The sequence below is a fragment of the Sus scrofa genome, chromosome 3 (genome assembly GCF_054392235.1).
Source record: "Sus scrofa isolate SSC_HxYL_T2T_F1_AM1 chromosome 3, Sscrofa_HxYL_maternal_Yorkshire_Landrace_v2.0, whole genome shotgun sequence".
NCBI lineage: Eukaryota > Metazoa > Chordata > Mammalia > Artiodactyla > Suidae > Sus > Sus scrofa.
Genome location: NC_139385.1, coordinates 88,427,425 through 88,447,879, shown reverse-complemented (window position 1 = coordinate 88,447,879; position 20,455 = coordinate 88,427,425). Strand labels below are relative to the sequence as shown.

General features: G+C 42.3%; 1 protein-coding gene across 24 annotated transcripts in view; it reads left to right on the top strand.

Annotated features, from left to right (window-relative positions):
* LOC110259998 (uncharacterized) overlaps positions 1-20,455 on the top strand; it is a 494,473-nt gene that overhangs the window by 27,790 nt on the left and 446,228 nt on the right. For 3 of the 24 annotated variants that reach the window (XR_014839719.1, XR_014839739.1, XR_014839746.1), the window contains exon 2: positions 7,009-7,174. The exons of 19 other annotated variants lie outside the window; for them this stretch is intronic. The gene's annotated coding sequence lies outside the window, so the exon portion shown is untranslated. The remainder of the gene's footprint in view (positions 1-7,008; positions 7,175-20,455) is intronic. 2 more of the 24 variants (XR_014839745.1, XM_085016132.1) reach the window with 1 other exon arrangement.

Here is a 20,455-nt window from a genome sequence, read left to right as displayed (position 1 = left end):
AAAATTTCTATGGTAGCACTTCTCTTGGGCAAAGTTTTGCTTATTTGTCTCTTCAAAAAAAGAACATGTTCCGGGTGACCGGCAGATGGTAGATGGTGTAATGAGTGATCAGAGTAGGAAATCCAAGGTATGAAAAAGACTGGGGGCAAATAGTTAAACCAGTCAATGTACATCTGTTTGTATATCTAGATAGTTATAAATAATAAATAAGGATTATATATGAAATCTGTAGTTGTATTTCTGTTTATAAACTGAAAGCAAATGTAAAAAAACATTCTTAGAAGAGAGGTAACAGTGATTGTGTGGTAATCTGTACCTTTACCTCCAGATTATATCATTGTATCAAAGTCTGAGAAGGAAATTGTGGGAATGGTGGGGGAGAAGGAGTGGGAATTAATGGGATGAAGAGAAATGAGAGGAATTCAAGGCATTTGGATAATGTGAATCATTTGTATCTGGGGTTGGTTTATACCATGAAAAATAAAATGTTATACAGTATTTTGAAAAATATTTAGTCAAGTGAGGATTATTATCATTTTGGGTAATATTAGTCCTTCGAAAACATAGCTAGGTAACTTCATGGCTTTTTAGGCAATTGTACAAATTATGCATTTTGTTTGTTTTTGACCTCAGTTCTTTCTGAGCTTGTTTTGCTTCTAAACCTAGTTCCCGTGTTTCTCAAAGTCACCCCAGTGAGGAGGAGCATATTGTCTTGTCTGCTTACGTCTAGGGACTGCCCAGCTGGTGCTAGAGATTAAAAGACAATTTTTTTTTCCTGTGTCTTTTTTTCCTGAAAGTCATAGACATCCTATTGATGCTAGAATTCTAGGTCTGTGTACTCTCTCAAAGAAATAAACTTAAACAGATTGGAATTGACCAAAAAAAAATTCTGTAATTTAGAATTTATACTTAGTACTTCTTGAATATCACCTTCTCATGTCATAACCTGGGGAACACTGATGATGGACACAGCTGCTTTTGGAAATGTTAGTGTTGCAGTTTGGGGTGTGTGTGTGTGTGTGTGTTTTGGCAGGAAAGATTCACCTGTCGGATGTTCAGATGAGGACAGTTAAGAATCCCCCCACTGGTAGGCTAGTCACAGGAAGGCTAATCAACACTTCAGCAAGGAAGTTAGCAGCCTTTCTCCTGGCCTGATTGCTGCTTCTCCTGCTGGTGGCAAGGTTGTCCGGCCTCATTACTGAAAAGTTCATCCTGTTAGATTCCCACTTTGAGCAGGAGGATGTGTTAGGAAATAGCTCAGACTCTGTGGCCATTTTGACATAGACATTGACATTGCAAGTGTTGATAAGGAGTTTTATTTATAGTTTCATTAAAATGTGAAAATAACTGATTTAAGAAGTAACCACATGTGCACACTACTGGATTAGATTTAACAGATTTAATCTTGGCTGAAAAATGTGAGGTTGTCATGAGTTTTATGGTCAAAACAGAAGAAACAAAACCAGTGATGGCTTGAAATATATACATGTGCCAGGTAATACTACATTCATAAGAAAACCCAGAAATCTCAGGGAGTGTAGGTAAAAAGGGGTTATTTCTTGCTCTCATAAAGTCCAGCGTGTGGTTGACGAGGCTCTGGGAGGCATTCCTTCTATCTTGTCAGGTTGCCATCTCAACAGGTGGCTTCTAGCATTGCCAAGGCAAAGGACTAGAGACAAATTTTTTATGCAGTGGCCCAGAAGAAATGGATCACTTCTGCACATGTTTCACTGGCCATGCCTGGTCATGAGGCCCTACCTAACTGTGAGGGAACTGGGGAGTGTAGACCTGTGTATCCAGAAAGGAGAGGAAAACAGTGTGGGTGGACATTGCGTGCCTCTGCTACTCACAGGAGGCTGTGCATGTGGTCAGAGTGGAATCCATGCAATGGCCAGACTCTGATGTTACAAACATTCAGCAGGGGATGCAGAACTCCTACTAGAGAATCAAGTATGGGCTACCACCTTCTTCACTGCAACAGTGACAGCCCTGGGATCACCTGCACACAGGGAGATGGCACCATTCCCGACCTCCAGCTTCTGACTGTGGGTCAACTTCAACTTGGATGGATATGTGTTGAACCTAATGAGGTCTTAACGACTTTGTATCAGCTGGATCACTGCCTTCTGATACCTTCCTTGGCTACTGGCCTGGCCTAGCTGGATGGTGTGCTGTTTAGGTCTGGGTTCCTTACTTCAGTCTGGCCCATTTCCCTTTTGTCCTGTCATCCTCCCAGCCATGCAGTGATTGTAATCTTGGTTCCAGACTCTCGCTTTGTCGGTGACACCCATAACTTCTTGGTGTGGGCAGTGAGGATGTAGTGAGACCTTATCAGCATGTGTTTCTCCAGACCTCCCAATGTTCTCCTGATGTACTTTAGGGAAGGCAGATACAGGGTCTCTGTCAGCAAGAGAGGACCTTGTCCTTTCCCCTGGTGGACTCCTAACTGCTGATTGAGTCATTTCAGGAGCTGGATGGCCTGGGTCCTCTATGACTAGTGAACAGTGAGACCTTCAGCAAGTGACTCGGCCTCTCTGTGCTTCAGTTTCTCGTGTGTAGGTATAAAAATACTACCCAGCTCTTAGAGTAGTGACGATTAAGTGAGTTAGCACGTGAAAAGCACTTAGAACCATGCTGGATGAGTGGAAAATGATTAAAGAACATTGGCTGTTGTCACCCTCCTTCAAGATGCAGTTCAAAAGTCCCTAAAGCTTTTCTGATTGTGCTGCTTTTTGGGGTTCCTTCAGCCCTCTGCTAATGCCTCTATTATAACATTTATTATGTTAAGATAAATGCAATTATTAAGGTGCCCATTTTCACTCCTCCTAGGTTGTGATTACTTAAGTGCAACATACCACTGCCCTAGTCCACAACAGAGTATCTGATGTGCAAAATAGATTAGCAAGTGCATTCTGAATGGCAGATCCAGGGTGGTAGAAATTGCTGGAATTTACCAGTGTCCAGTTTGCCTCTTTAATAAGTACAAAGAAAGCTGCAATTCTCAGCTCTCAACGCATCTAGAGGAATCATGTAACTGAGTTGTGCACAGATTTCCATCAGCCTACTTTTTGCTCCCATCCAGTTGGTTGGAAGATGGTAGAATCTGAGGATAGAAAGAGCCCAAAAAAGAGGGATCTGGACTTTTGAAATTATGTCTGGTTCTGAAATCTAAGCCTGTTTGTTATAGCAGCCAGTGTACTTACCTGGCTAATAAAACAAGGATGTGGGCACAACAGAAATTTTCCTCTAGACATCATGCATGGTGTGACTCAGTCCACTGACCAAGGCTGCTGAGTTCAGAAGAGCACAATGAGAAGCAGAAATGCACAGAAGCAACAGAACCCGAGGAAAGATTGGCGATAGCTGTGGATGGATGAAACAGAGGTGAGGGTGGGGAGCAGCCAGCCAGCCTACCCTCTCCTTGGCAGGGGGCCAGTTTGGGGGTCAAATGTGGATTTCCCTGAATTTCTGGTTACCTCTTCTTCCCCTCTCCAACTGTGAGCAGACACTGAGTATGATTCTCTGCTTCTTAGTAAGTTACTTAGAGAAAAGATGACTTTCCTTTCACTGCACAAAGCATCATCTTTAGAAACAATTACACTTCTTTTCAGAGTTTTGGTTCCTTCGTAGGTACCTATTGTCCTAATAAATGGAACTGGTTGGAACACAAAAGCATTTATTTCCTCTTTAAGCTGATTTAATTTTTACAGTCCTGGTGAAAAAATATTTTATGTTTTTACTCGTCTAATGTGATTTTAAGATAGTTTGCTCTTGGATTCAATTTTGTTTTCATTTTCTAGAAAATCAATTTAATTCACAGAAGGTTCATTCATTTAATGGCTTTCTTGCACGTGGTTAATGCTTAAGCATTTGATCAGGTATTTCTCTTAGTATCTTCTTCAGAGGCTCAACTGGAGAAGGTGTTAGATGGGGAAATCTTCTACATTTGGCAAAGCCTCTCTTATCCTGACTAATGGACATGGCAAATCAGCCTGAATTGGTGAAGTTGGACTATTTCTCAGAGAGATTCCTGTGTAATTTAGTTGTTACAACTAAATTATTAGGTTATTTCCTTCTTTTAGCTTCTATCTTGTGAAATTCTCTTAGGATCTTGAAAAACTCTTTGCTTAAATCTTAAACATTGTCCTTTGCACCTTTGTTTACTGTATTATGAAGTAGGAGTATTAGCAAAGTCAGTGTCAGGCTGGTTCATGTCTATATAATTATAATTTCAGAATTAAGGGCCTTCATTTTTAAAGTTGGGTGGCAATTCACTTTCGGGAGAAAGCATCTTAATTTCCTAATTGGGCATGTTTTTAATACTGGAACGAAAGGATTTGTGACCAGATTGTAGATATTTTTTGTTTGTTTTTGGAAAGGAGAACTGGTTCTTTGGAAGGCATCAGCCCTTTCTTGGAAAGCAGATTCAGCGATGCCTGGAATGCAAGACTTGGCTTTTCAGTGTCAGACATTGGTTCTTCATGTTGAGAAGGCACAGCACTGAGGAGGTGTATCCTGGAAGGCCAGGATTTCTCTGAAGTGAACTTTAAGGTCGAAGAATATCTCTGACTGCACAGGAAGGTAGACAGTGGTCAGGTACAGGAATATGCCCCTTGTGACCTTTTCTTCTTTATGGTACAGTGTTTACCCTCAGATGGGTCCTCAGATGGCGAAAAAATGTCAGCTTTTGAAATTTTATGATGGGCTCATAGATAATCTATAAGCAAGTAGCAACACAATTTATCCTTCAAATTTGGATGCTTTTGAGAGTGAAAAAGCATGTTATTAATGGTTGTGCCAGTGATATAAAGAGGGACTTTCCCAATCAATTAATCTCCCTCTCTTTCCCACATGTACCATCTGTGTGCTGAATGAGGAGACCTGAAGAACCAAGAGGAGGGCAGTGCTGCAAAATAGAATTATCCTGGGTCCCAAATGAGCAGGCACGAGGCTGTCTGCTAGTCAGGAACGTCTCTATTGGGGTCTCTAGTACACACAAAGTAAAGTACTATTAAGTCTCTGAGGTTTTGGCATTTGTTAGAGCAGCTAGCATTATCATAGCTAATGTGGAACTCTTTATTTTAGTGCAGCTAAACACTAATGGATCATTTGCTGTCTTTCCATTGGGGAAACAAGATATATAAGATCTGATCACTGTGCTGAAGGAGGTTAGAGTCTGGAAGAAGTACAGATGTGTATATTTAGTGGTAATTAAAATTTTATGAGTAGAGGGAAGTGAATTTAATTTTGAACATGCTGATTTGAAGATGTCTGTAGAGTATTCAAATAGTACTACCCTGTACATAGATTGAGGGACTAAGACTGGGAGAGATCTGGTATAAAAGGTAGATTGGCTGAATCCACCATTTGCAGAGGGTTAAGTCAGCTCCTTAGAAACAATTTGAGAGCCTTTTGGAAAGTAAGAGAGTCTTTACTCATTTTCCTGAAGGTGCTTTTTGATGTAGCCACACTGGGCCCTCTGAGGGCTCAGTCTGCCCCTGGGATCCGAGCTCTTTGATCTCTCAGGTGTTGGCTTGATACTGAGGAAACAAAGGAAAGAGGAATGTCCCTGTGTCTCTAGATCTCTTTTATAGTTTACAGGTTACTTTTCTGTGTAACCCTGAACCTGACATTGGCCCTGTGGCATTGGCAGGAGAGTTCTTTGATGTATCCTCAGGCCTTGCCTGCCATTGAGTAGGAGGGACCTGTGCATCATTAGAATGACCCAGCTCCAAAAGACTTAGCCCCTCCTGGGCATAACTGTGGGACCATGGAGCTCCCTTAAAGATTGCTCTGTTGTGTCTGAGGTCCACTGAGTCTGTCTTGCTTGGGCTCAGGAGCTGGGCCTCACTGTGCTGGCAGATCACTTCCCACCACATCCAGGCCCACAGCGTTGCTCCCAGTGAGAATGGAGGGGCTGAGGTGGAACCATCCCCTCTGCTGCCCTCATTACTGCTCCCAAATTCCTTTTCTAGCAAAGAAATACCGACCAAGACCTCCAAACAAAGAACTGGTGAGCTGGGCGTCACCCCCCATTAGATGTGTTCAGATCTGTTTACTGTTATACATGCACACATGCACACAAAGGCATACACATTGTGGGACTCAGATAAATGAACTCACCTGTTTCAGGCTGTCCCATTCTTGGTAAGCTGGGATTTAGAACCTAGGACTTTTGGCTCCGAGTCTAATGTTCTTCATTCTGCCTTATCCTGATTGAGAGAAAAAATTCTATGAAAAAGTTGGTCAAATAGGCAGAACCATCTGCTAGTCGCTTTAACTAGTGCCACAGTGGAAATTCGGTTTTCTGCCTTATTCTCCAGGGCTTAGGGAGGCTGCCGTGCCCAGCACTGGGAACCATTGGGAGAGTTGGGGGAATAACAGGGGCTTTGTCATAGGAGCTCCCTGAAGTCTTCCCCTAGTGTGAGTGGTGTCAGTGTTTTCATTATTTTGGCTTGTGGTTTGTAACTTGTCATAAGAATTAGTTCCGGCTTAATTGAGGGCCTCATGTTGAAGTAAGAGGAGGAAGTGTTGTGGCCTCTCAAAATGCCTTTTATAAGATCCTGACACTTTAGTTCTCAGCAGATACAGCTGGGAACAGTAGCACGTGGGAAGGGACGAGCCACCAAATGTTCCAAGTCCAGCTCCTTCTTGGCCTCTTACTGTGGAGCTTGCTTAAAGATTGTTGGGAAGTGGGAACAGACACATTTTTCTTCTTTCTTTTAAACATCTCTTTTTTTAGGAGCTGGGGGTTGTACTGCCTGAAAGCAAGAAGGGCTCGGGGCATAATATGATGTGTGTCTTCCCCCGCTCCCCTCACAGCCAGTCCTCAAGCCGATTCTCAGCTCTGCTCTGGACCTTTTAAAAGTCTCTTTTATCAAATCATAACCAACCTTGTCTGTTTTCTCGTTTCTGTGGTAATTCATACTCAGGTGTTAATGATTAATGGGTTAAAGTGTGATCAAGTGTGATAAACTGCTTTGAAAACATTCTCATGTTTTTTTCCAGGGGCTTTCATTACCTCAATGCAAAACCTTCTCTGACCAAGCCACAGAATCCTTCTTTTCCTCTGATTCCCTGGGCAGGATCTCCAGCTTTAGTGAGCCAAAGAATCACCTGGAGAGCTGGTAATGTGAAGGCTCCTTGGCCTGCCTGCAGAGATTCTGGTCCACATGTGGGTGAAGTTTTTTATGATGCGTGTCCTGGTACCACATGAGGAGTAGTAAATGTCACAGATCTTTCTCAGACCCTTGCACCATGCCTGGATGTCTCTGCATTAATTTCTGCAACAAACATGCCTTGAGTACTTGCTGTTTGGGAGGCACCAGGCTTGGGGCCAGGAGCTATGGCCTCCTCCGGCCTGTCTTCTAGTGGAAGAATTGGGAGACCCTCTCCCCACCCCCAAACTAGTAATTACCCATAGAAGACAGTATAGCTACAAGGAATCTGGTTAATGAGAACTGGGGTCATAGAAAACCCTAGGACGGTGCTACTCAAAGTGTGGACCCTCGACTAGCAGCCTTGATATCACCTGGAAGCTAGTTAGAAATGCATGTTCTCAGGTCACACTCTAGAGAGTTTTCTGCCCCTGGGAGTCAGTTAATCTGTGGGCACCCTCTATCCTTTGCTTGTAACTCAGGCTCTGCCTCTTTCTCTTCTGGGCACTGATAGGACATGGCTTAGTGGTGGCTGTAGAAAGAAGAACTGGAACATAAAATTTACCCATAAGTTCACCATCCAGAGATGACCATGACTGCTATTGAATGTCTATCTTTTCAGAGTTATTTCCATGCAATGTAGATACATGTAATGAAAAAATGTATAAAGAGAAATTTGTTATACTGTAATACTAGCTTTTGAATTTCTTTCTCTCCCACTTAACCATAATGATGGACTTTCTTTCCCTGTAAATAAAAATACTTTCACCACATTAATGTTAATAACAGTATAGCATTTCTTTGTAGGGATATACTATAAATCATTTAACTATTCCCTATAGTGCAAGTCCTTCCAAACTTTTGAAATTGCTGAACAGCTTTGAGAAGAATATCCTTGTACATGCATCTCTGTGCATGTCTGAGATCATTTTACTAAACTTAATTAAGTAGGTTCTTTTTAATAATATGTTCTTCAGATGTAATTTGCAGAACATTTTTGTCAGAGAGACTGGTATAAGAGATGAAGATTTCCCATTTAATAAGTACTATTAATCACACCTCCAGTCTTCCCTTTGATAATCAAAAGTACATGAAGATAGAACAAATTGTGCTGAAGTGTTTTTATTTTGCCTGATTAATGGACTTAATGCCGCTGGTGAAGGACCTTGTCAGTTATCGCAGGACAAATAACACTGCAGCAAATGTAAGTGGGGAGATAGGACCCTAGTGCATGTGTCTCAGATTGTTGCTTGCTCAGACACGTCTTAGACCTTTGGAAACTAAAGGGAGTTTCTAAAATAAGTGGAAGGTCAGCTTACACAACTCTGATTTTAATAGAAATCTATCCACAGTAAGAGCAGCTTCATTAAGAAGTCTGCTGGTGGGGATGTTAAGAATGCTGGCAGATTTTCAATTCAGATTGACACCATTCAAGACAGAGGCATAGCTGATGTTTATTCAAGAATCCTAAGACATGTCACAGATTCTGTGGAAAACATCTGATATCTGTAGAGAGCTCAAAGTCAAGTCCTGGGAAAAATATGTTCCAGACGGTTACAGATGTTCTCATATCAAATCATATTTCTCCGAGAAGCTATGTACCATGTTCGACTGATGGCGCAGCCAATGTGAAAGGACAATATAAGATTTTGTTCCTGTTAAAAAATAATTGATTCTACCAACGTTATGGATAGTGTTAGTCACATATTTTGAGTCTCGCAATGGTGGATTTAGAAGGTGTTTGAACCTCCAGTTAATCCAGCAAAAAAACCTCAGTCACTTGTGTCCACTTAGAACAATTTGCATGCTGAAGCTTGTCGAAACTCCCAGAATATTAACTGAATGTTTTACCAAATTAAGTACATTTTATAGGGCCTCAGGTATCACACCAGTGCATACATGATCATTTCAGATGTTGGCTCTGTGGCATTAGACATGGTAGAGGGTTAAAAGGAGGGCTTTAAGAAGTGTTGAAAGGGCTTTGTCATTCCCGTGTGGGAACTAATAGAAATGCAGGAGAACATGTTCCCACACTGAAGATTGCTGTAAACACCAGGCCAATGACAATGACACTCAAAGAATTGTCGTGGAGGTTTGAAGCCCTATGTAAGGCTCAGTTGTTTCTGAACATTTTTAGATTGTTTTTTGTATGCATAAAATTTCAACTTGAAAATACTACAGTTCAGAGTATGGTTTCTAAAACCATCAAATATGACAGTCAGGAAAATGGAAGGAGTTTAAGTATTTTATAAGTAAAAGAGGCTCTCAAAGCCAAATATGGAGTATTGATATTATTATGGAAAGTTCTTTACCTCAGCTGTGTTTGTATGTGATTTGAGGGTGAATCGAGAAAGTAGGTTGCCACTGAATGACATTTTCAGGGAATTGGCATAATTTCAGTGTATTCCTCGCCTGCCTTATGTTTTGTAAAAGCACCTCACATATCAAAAGTATTTCTAATCTGCTGAGATAATTTCTACTGAGATCTAAAACACCCACTTTGCAAAGCAGAGCTTAATTCAGCATTCAGAAGTTTAAAGAATTATCAAAGTTTGGTGTTGCCTAGGCTATGACATCCATGGGTGTGTTTACTCTATGCTTATGCTGGTGAATGAACAGTGGCATAAGGAGTCAGGGAAAGAGGGACAAGGAGGCGGCGTCAGGAGATCAGTTGGCCAGGTTTGCTCAGGATCTAGGAAATTCCTAGGGTACAGGGCTTTCAAGGTTAAAACCAGTAATTTTCCTGGGGGTCCCAAGACCGACCTTGTGGGAATGGACCCACCTCTCTGCCTTATCTTCTACAACTTTTTTCCTCTTCAGGGCTACTCCTGAGAACCGTTTAAACAACGTTTCATGTGGATATCAGTAGGACAGGTGCATACATGTGTCTGGACACAAAAATATGCCTCTATTTCCCTCTGTCCCACCACCCACACACTAATTATGTGTGTCTCAGTTATAATGGGGGACCTTGAAGGAAGACTAGGTTTACAATAGCAGAGGTGTGCGGGAGGACACCAAGGTACCGTCTTGGGGCCTAGGCAGAAAGCCAGAGGCAGAAGGGATCCCCTTTAGTTTAGAAAGTCTCCTCTGTCAGTTGTGTACAAGATGGCTCAGGAGGGAGAGGGGAGAGGAAACCCTCTTTGAGGGCCCTTTCAACAATCCCAGCAGGAGTAAGTGAGAGGGACTGGGTGGGGGTCAGGAGGGTGAAAGGGGAAGGAGGAAATCTGGTAGATATTTTGAAGGAAGATATGACAAATAGTTTTGGTGACAAATTGTATACAGGGGATGAAAGAAGAGTCAATTTACTTATCTTTAAAGTCAAGGTTTTTCCACGATGATCTGTAACATTCCTTTCTGCTCTGGGAATTCATGACTTCCAGGTTTCTAGACTTAGTAACTGGAACAATGCCAGTGCTTTTCTTCCTTCCTCTTTTCCATAATTCAAAACCTTTTATCCAGTAACACATATTGTAGGGAGTAAGGATGTAGCTCCATCTCTGGAATACTTTTTAGTTTATTAAAGGGATGTATATTTAAAAAGATAATTCTTATTTGATGTGACAGGTGTTGTCGTGGTCAGAGGATTAGGAGAAAACCAAGGAGGTGTGACCAACTCTGTCTGGAAAAGTGGAGACAAGTTGACATCTGAGTGAGATTGTGAAGGATGGTCAGGAGTTTGTTAGGCTGCGTGGGTGGGTTGGAAAGAAGGTACCCAAGGTAAGGATAACGAAGCTGACTCAGGACACTGCCAGGGGCTTGTATGGCTGGAACTTAGAGTGGGTTGGGGGAGGAGAGAGAGGGATGTAGGTGGCGTAGCAGCAAAGTTATGTTGTGGTCAAATGAAGAAGGACCTTATTCCATGAAAGGAATTTGGACTTGTTCCTGTAGCTAATTCTGACTTCCTAGAGATCTTTAAGGAAGGTCGTGAATGATCTGTGTTTTAGGAGATAACCGGTTACCCTGCAAGGGGGAGAGGCTGGACTCAGGGAGGCCAGCAGGAGGCCATGGTAGCTCAGGTAAGAGATGATGCATAAGTGAGTTGTTTGGGAAGTATTGAGGGTGGGGAACTAGAGTCTAACTGAAACTTAAGTTTTCAGAGATGACAGGGCAGTCATTTATGGATTCATTTTTTTCCCCCTTGCACTCAAATCTTTATTAATTTTGCCAGGCACTATCCTCGGAACTGAAGGTAAGACGATAAACAACACATCTGTGACCTCCTTCAGGACACTTGCTGGGCTTCTCACCTTTTTTAATGGTCCCACTACTCACACCTTGGGAGTGGGGATGGTGGGGTATGAGAAGGGAGCAGGCATGTGGGAGAGGGAGTGCGCCCTCAGTGAAGAAATAGAATGTGGAAGGTGAGGGGGAGGTTTTGTAGATAGCCCTCATTCTGCAGGTCATCCTGCTGAGCTCATTTCTTTTAGAAGACTTTAGTCTCAAGTGATAGAATACCCTACTCAAAGTGGCTTAAACAGTCGTGGTGCTTTTTATGATGTATGACAAGAAATCCAGGACTGGCCAACTCAGTGGCTCAGTAATGTCCCTGAGAACCTGGAGTCCTTACGCCTTTCTGCTCTGCCATCTTAGCAAGTTCCTTGCAGGCTGCCTCCACTCGTGGTCACAGAATGGGGGTTGCACTTCCAACATCACATGCAGGGATAACTATAGCAGAAGAAAGAGCACTCTTCTTTGTGCACCTATTTTTTAAGGGGCAAAGAATCCTATCCCAGAAACCCTCTGCAGACTTCTCATGTCTCAGTGGCCTGTCGTAGATTGGAGGCCAACCCTTGAATCAACCAGAATGAGCAGCAAGGATAAAAGGGGAGCAGAAAATATTGAAAAGAAAATTGTGGCTGACAGCGGAGAAGAAAGTGCAGATGGCTTTTAAGTACGCAGACAGTCCTTCTGCTTAAAGTTGCTGGCTTTGGGAATGAATCTCATAGTTTTTGAAATAAGAACCTAGTGTTGCAGATAAACAATTAGAACTGGAGATAAAGATTTGAAAGATACTGGAAGGAAAGAGATTTTTTTGTTAACCTTATAAATCTCTTGTGCTTCACCCATCTTAATAACCTCTCTCCTCGTGGTAGTAACAAGCAGGCCATTTTGCTGAGGCTCAGAGAGGTTGAAACCAGGCAGTATGCACGGCTACTAAGTGGCAGAGCTGTCATTGATTATGGCCATGTTAAATCTTTTTCATTATGGAGCATTTTGAACATAATACAAAAGTAGATTGGCATAATGAATGTCTCCTGTAACTGCACGTAGCTCCAACCAACAACAGCCTCTCGCTGATCTTCCACTCACTGCCCCCATGCACTTTCTCCATCAATTATTTTGAACTAAATGCCCCACTGTTTGTAACACTTCCTCCATAAATATTTCTCTGTGACTCTCCACAATGTAAGTTGTTTTCTTTTAAAATTAATTACAGTGATGTTGTACCTAAAATACTTAACAACCCTTCTTTAATAGCATTAAATACACAGGTAGTGTTTAATTTTCCAGTTATCTCCTAAATACAGTTTTTTTTTTTTTACAGTTTACTTGAATGAAGATTCAAATAAGGCCCACATATTGTAAATGGTTATGTTTTCATTCTTGTTTAAATCTAAGTTATCCCTTCATCTCTTTTTCTTCTTTCCACTTAATCTGTTGAAGAAATCGCCTTATTTAACCCGTGGAGTCTCCCACAGTCTGGATCTTCCTAGATCCATCTTCGTGATGTAGTTTGACATGTTCCTCTGTCCTCTGTGTTTCCTGTCATTGGAGTTGGGTTTATAGATTTGGTCCAATTCATATATGATTTTTTTTAGTGAGAATACTTTGTAAATGGTAGTTTACTCTTCCATTATAAGGTTCTCTTTCTCTTTGCCATGTAGCAGCCACTGATGCCCAGTAGCAGCCATTGATGCTCAGTGTCTGGATACTTTTATGGTACTGTTATAGACTGAATGTTTGTGTCCCTCAGAGTTCATGTATTGAAATCCTAACCCCTCAGTGAGTCAGTGCATGTGATGGTATTAGGAGGTGGGGCTTTGGGGAGGTTACCAGGTCATGAGAGTGGAGCCCTCCTCAGTGAGATTAGTGCCCTTTTCAATGACACCCCAGAAAGTGCTCTTGCCTTTTTTTCTTCTGCCACATGAAGAACTGTCTGTGAATCAGCAGGCAAGCTCTCACCAGAACCTGATCATGCTGGCACTCAGATTTCAGACTTCCAGCTTCCAGGACTATGAGAAATAAATTTCTGTGTGTAAACCTTTAGGTCTCTGGTATTCTGTTATAGCAGCTTGAGTGGACTAAGGTATATGCTTCTTCAAGTATTTGCTGGAAGAGCAGAGATTTACAAGTCTGACTCAAGCAGATGTCTTTCCTATGAGTTTGTTGGTTTTTGAAGTGTGATTGACCTACAACACATTAGTTTCTGGTGTATAACACAGGGATTTTATATTTCTATACACAACAAAATGATCACCAGTATGGTCCACCATCATTATTTGTGGTAGTTAGGTTTTATAAAGTCATTGTGAACCCTGAATTTGCAACTCCTGAACATTGCTCTTAAGGGAAATACATGGTTAGGTTCCTGTGAGCCTCTGTCACAACCTGATAATACATAAACATGTTTTATGTGTGTTTATGCTGAAAGACCCCTTGTTTAATATATATCTTGTTGCTTCCTTACCTTTGGACTCATGGCAAGTAGCACCATAACTCATGGCTGGACGAAGCTTCTGTGGCACAGGTGTTTTCTCTATAAGGCGCATCACAACCTTCTTGGGCTCAGGAGCAGTGGACAGCAGCACTTCAGCATTATGTTTGGGGGCCGTTTTCAACAGGAACATCACAAAAAAAAGCAAAAACTGTGTAAAGGCATGTCACTTAAACTACAAATTTGCAGTATGAGAGTGAAGCTAGGAGGGAAAGTGTCACCTTGTTCAACTCTGCTGGGAACATGTGTGTCGGAAAACTCAAATTTTTTGTTCTGCACACGTCCGTGAATGACCACAGAGGTGCCTGTGAGTGCTGATCTGAGGGTTGCAAATACATTTTGGCAGGTAGGTGAGTTTGCAAATATAGAATCTGACTATATAGCATTGACTATAATTTCAAAATCAGTGTTAAAAGATAAACTAGGAGTGGGAGTGGGGTGCAAAATGGCAGCAGGTTTTCTGGGAATCTCCAGCACATTTGGGATGGCTCACTCAGCAGCTCCATGTACAGACCCCATGGTATCAGCTTGCCTTCATGTTGGAGGGGCAAGGAGGACGAAGAGCGGAGGGGTGGCTCCTGGAGCAGTAAGGAGAAAATGAGGTCATGGTGTCAGGCACCAAGGATCCAGGAAGTGAGGGTACAAAAAGCACTGGGAGAATTCTCTGGAATCAGGATGACTGAGCATGAACACCTCGGGCTGGGAAGAGGAAGAGGAGCAGGAAGAACAAGGCCACTGTGAAGGGCAGAACCACCCTGTGATTTGGGTCAGGGCAGAGAAAGCTCAGACAGACTAGCCCTTTGGCACAGGGCTAGGGCTGCTACCCTCCCGCTTTGAGTCCTGGAAGTGCGTTTTTTACTTTTTCAGCCAGTTGTGCCACCCTCTGTGAGCCGCAGGAGAGAGGACAGCAGTGGGTTCCTGTTCCACCCGTTCAGAGCACATTAGGGTTGTCTAGGGTAGAGGCCTCACACCATGGCCTTTCTCATAGATGACTTAAGGAAGGATGTAGGACTGGTTTTCAGTCACAAAGAGAAAATTAAAGCTGGAAATTTGATCCTACAAGAGGTCTTTGAACTTATAAATGCAGATGCATATGTGTCAAGAATGGGGACTGGCAAAGACTGTATCCGTAGTTTGAACTTAATAGTTTTTGGTATGTACTTGAAAAGATAAAATATCCCAGGATGTTTAACTTTAGAGAGTCATTCTATTGTGTTGCACAGTAAATGATTTTCACAAGGTTTTGGCTGAGATACTCAGTATCAATATGCAGGAATGGTTTCAATATGTGGTAGGCCAGTAAAAACAAAGTCACCGTGACCCGCGCTTTGCAGTTCTAAGAGGGACAGAAGCGCAAGTAGTGATCATTAATTCCAGTTTGGGGGACCACTGTAACTGCAGCCGCACACCTCCAGCCTGCCCCCGGCTCTGTGTCCCCTTAGGGAGGGAAGCATACTGCTGCACTCGGTGGCTTCTGAGGAGGACACAGACATGACATGGTTATGTGGCAAGGCCTGAGCCTAGGCCCTTTGGAACTGGGGAGTTGTGGTTTCATGTGGAATCACGGAATCCATAGAATTGGCCACTGGGCTTGGAAAACTCACATTAGCAGTGAGCCTCATCCAGGGGAAATAGGACCTCCCTACTTGCCCCCTCTGGTTGCTGCTGGCTCTGCAGGCAGGAGTGTTGCCCAGAGCCTTTGACTCACTTCCCTTCCTCCGGGGCAGTCAGATCCAAGTACTGGAGTGAGGAAGGCCTCTGTTACTATCTGCACTCCCTTCCTCTTCTCCCCTGGTGGGGATGGGGGATAGCTTTCCTTCCTGGTGTTAAAATGGAGCGAAGCATGTGGGAGGGCAGAGGTTCAGGTAAGAAAAGTGAGGATGGTATCTGGAAGCCTACACACCATTCTCAAATAGTGCTCAAAATACGAACGCTTTGTTTTTTATTTTTTATTGAGTTATAGTTAATTGACGTGTAACATTTTTAGGTGTACAATATAATGATTCAGTATTTGTTTACATGGTGAAATGATCACTGTAAGTCTGGTTAACACCTATAACCATGGAGACAATTTTTTGTAATTGATATTATCTTGTACTGAAGCCCCTATTTGTACAGAGTCACTAAAAAATTATATATACCCACTTAAGAAATTGAATTCTTCTGGTTTGAAGCAATATTTTCCAGGTAAGCTCAGATTCTGCAGGCTTTAGCTTTTTTTTTTTTTTTTTTTCCCTCAGCCCTTCTCCTTCTCTCAGCTCCTCGTGTCCTTCTCTCTGAGTGACATCTGGTTTCAGGGAAAGGCTTACATAACATTATCAACATCGAGGGCAGGGGCCAGGATGTGTTGTACACATGTTGTCCTTCTCTGCAGGCTGCTGTTGATTTCTCTTCGAGGTGTAGCTAATCTTCTCTCTCTTTGGGAGTTCGTTTCTGCTCAGGGCAGATTGTCAGTGGTAGGTGTCTCATGATGGTCCAGGTGGGCCCAAGCAGTGCCTAGTGGTACCCCAGGATGAGCATCCTCCACTTTGCCTGTCACCGCTATGGACCCTCTGATGCTTAGCCAGATACTCGCATCAGAACTGGTTTTAGGTGGCCTGTTTTTTAGCTTCTGCTATAGGATTCTCTTGCCACATGCCAGGCAACCTCTTGCAAACACTCTCTTAATTCTTGGCTGCCTTCTCCTGTGTCCACCACAGGGCTCCTGGGGAACTTCTAGATGTCCTCATGTCCAGTGTAGCCCATGGAGAAACAAGAAAATTTTAACTCTGGCCCATCTGCTTCGGCATTTCCCCTGGCCAGTGATAATCTGCTGTCCTCAACTGCATGGAATCGTGTGTGTGTGTGTGTACGTACATGGGCCAGCCTAACTATTTTTTGTGTTTACCAGTTTATTTAAAGGATCTAGTAAAGGGTGTAGGAGAACAGCTAGATGAAAGAGGCATGCAGGGGAAGGTATGTGGGAAAGGGTGTGGAGCTTTCATGCCCTCTCCAGGTGCAGCACCCTCCCAGCACCTCCATGTGCTCACCAGTCTGGAAACTCTGAAGCCTATCATTTAGGATTCTTATGGAAGATTCATTATATAGGGGCATTGATTAAATCACTGGCCTAAATATTTTTGGATTTGCCTGTTTGCCCATCTGGAATGTTTTTCACCTCCTTCTCCCTCTTCTTCCAGGGCCAAGCCTGTGGTAGGTGAGGAGATGGGTGGAAAGTTTACCTACTTCTCCTTCTGTCTGGCAGGAATTGCCTTACATCTTGTTCTCTGTGCCCTCTGCATTGTGGCTAATGCTCAACCTCCATGCTTAGTCCCCTGAGCTTTGTTCTTAATTTGTACAAAGATGCTTTTTGAGTAGAAATAATCCTTTTTTTCTCCTTCAACAAAACTGACTTCTAAGATAGTAGTTTCTAACTTGAGAAATCTAATATAAAACACAGTAAAAAAAAAAAAAAAGATTTCTTGGTTCTAGGTTTTGCCTCTTCTTACCCTGAAACAACAAAGGCCATTGATTTGGTCCGGTGGAGAGCTGTGGGGCAGCATGATTTATGAGTAATGAAAAATACATTAGTGTAATCTTTGAAAAAATATGGTAGAAAGGGTTGAGGAACTTCTGGATTAGAAGAAACAGATCAAATGAGGCTCCTTACATGCTGGGGCGGCTAAGTCAAAGGAAAATGGAGCTGGATTGCCACAGCTGGATTTCCTTGGGGTATGTGGTTGTCTTTCTCAGCCTTGTTGAACAGGGTCAGCAGACGTGTGTCACAAAACCAACTGCAGGAGGAAAGACAAACACAGCCCCTCATATCACTGCTGCACAGGGGAGATGGAGGCTCCTGTGGGCTTGTGAACTCTTCTTCCTCTGAGATCCTTTTTCTCTAGTTTACTTAAAGCTACTGCAGCCAATCTTCAGGGGTCAGAAGACTTTTTATGTGAAGAGCCAGATCATAAATATTTTCAGCGTTTTGGACCTTATGCTGTCTATTACAATTACTCAACTCTGCCACTGTGGTGAGAAAGCAGCCATATAATATGTAAGTGAGTAAATGGGCCTATGTTCCAATAAAACTTTATTTATAAAACCAGGCCATGGGTCACATTTGGCCTGAAGGTGGTAATTTGCAGACCTTGGATCTGGAGAGAAGTGCCAAGTCAGTGTAGTCAAAGAACTGGCTCAGCTAATCCCTAAATCCCGTGTTTGCCTAAGACAGACAGACAGACAGACAGACAGACAGACAGACAGACACACACACACACGCTCACACACACACTCACACACTAAATCTAAAAGGACCCAAACGAGGAGAATGGAAAAGGTTTGGTTTACATGAGAAAGATAGCTCTAGGAGTTCCTGTTACGGCTTAGCGGTAACGAACCTGACTAGCATCCATGAGGATGTGGGTTCAATCCCTGGCCTCACTCAGTGGTTTAAGATCGATGAATCTATATAATTTTTCTATTGTGGTAAAGCATACATAACATAAAAGTTACCATGTTAACCATTTTCTGAGTGTACAGTTCAGTCGCATAAATGCATCCGCATTGTTCACCACCATTTGTCCCTTGAACTCTTTTCAGTGAAACTTCCCAGTCCCCCTCCTCTCAGCCCTTGGCAACCCCCATTCTATGAATCTGACTACTCTGGGTGCCTCATATAAATGGAATCATACAGAATTTGTCCTTTTGTGACTGCCTTATTTCACTGAGCATAATGCCTTTAGGCTTTATTCATGTTATAGCATGTGTCAGAATTTCCTTTCTTTTTAAGGTTGAAAAATAATCCATTATATATATTTATCATATCTTGTTTACCCATTTATTTGTTGATGGAAACTTGGGTTGATTCTCCCTTTTGACTGCTGTGAATAATGTTGCTAGGGACATGAGTATACACATACTTCCTTGGGAACTTGCTTCCTTTTTTATAATTGTTTCCAACTTCTTTGAGATATAATTGACACGTAATATTGTGTAAGCTTAAGCTGTACAGTCTGTTGATTTGATATACTTACATACTGCAGTATAATTACCACCATAGTTGTAGGTAATACCTCTATCAGAGCTGCCTTTGTCCTTTGCACAGGAGTGGCACAGTTTGCTGTGCTCCATCCCAGCATCCATCTTGCAGCCTCAGTGGCCCTTTTTAGAACCTGAAAGAGCAGAGTCGCAGGCTCCTCCCTGGTGTATTAAATCACAACCATCAGAATATATCCTAAGGAAATTGTGGAGGCTGTATGCAGTGGTGGTAGCATTGCTAATAACAGATACAAATGGGAATCAAAAGTCCAACAAAAGGGGATTTACTAAATCAGATGTGTGTGCCCATAAACTTTGAATGCTACAGGCTATTAAAAAGATATTGTAGATAATATTTATCAACATCAGAAGACAGTCATGATTTATGAATGAAAAAAATATTATGTAGCAGCATTTTTAACAATAAAAAACTAGCCTGTGTGTACATATGTGTATACACATATGTATGTGTTCTTTTTACTGTATATAAATTTACTTTAAATAAATTTATATAGTAAAGATATATACACAGAACTGTTAAGTGTTTGACTCTGGGTAATGGGCTTATGGTCAATTTTTATTTTCTTCTTGCACACTGAGTTCTTTTCTTTTTCATGTAGTACTTGGGCCTTTCCTCTGAGTTCTGTTACCTAGAGTTCTGAGATCTTTCTTTTTGTTTGTTTGTTTGTTTTTAGGGTTGCGCATGGGGCATATGGAAGTCCCCAGGCTAGGGGTCAAATTGGAGCTACAGCTGCCAGCCTATACCCCAGGCACAGCAACACCAGATCCGAGCCATGTCTGCCACGTACATCACAGCTCATGGCAACATTGGATCCTTAAACCACTGAGTGAGGCCAGGGATTGAACCCACATCCTCATGGATGCTAATCAGGTTTGTTACCGCTGAGCCGTAACAGGAACTCCTTGAGTTATCTTTCTCATGTAAACCAAACCTTTTCCATTCTCCTTGTTTGGGTCCTTTTAGATTTTTACAGGATTCTCAATATTTAACAGTTGTTAAACCTACCCCAAATTACACAGTGACTTTAAAAAGAAATAACTCATTTTATTATGACTTAATGCAATTTACTTTTCATGGAAACAACTCTGCTCTCCTATTTTATTGTTTTTATACGTTTAAGCAGATTGCATACTTACAATAGTAAGTACACTTGGCATAGACGGTTAGGGCCTCTTGCTATCATAACTGGTAGAAGTGGAGGTGTCCAGAAGCATTGGGATTAGCCTGTTGATGATAGGCATTCCATATGTCCTGGCATTTGCCTCTAGGTTCTAGAAAGGAAGTAGGGCGTGCTGGTTAATCTGGTGACTTGGTTAAGTGAGGTTCAGTTGAAAGGGCTTCTGATTCATATATATTTTGCTTTCATCACGTCTCCACTTCTGCTCCCATCTTGCACTCCCTCCAGCTGACCTGACTGCTATTTTGAGAACAGATACTCTCTTGCTTATTTTGAAAGCACAAGGGCTTCCTCCCCCAGCATATAGAGGACTTCACATAAGCCACTGTCTTTCCTCCTGAAGCAGGCCTTCCTTTGTTGTGCTC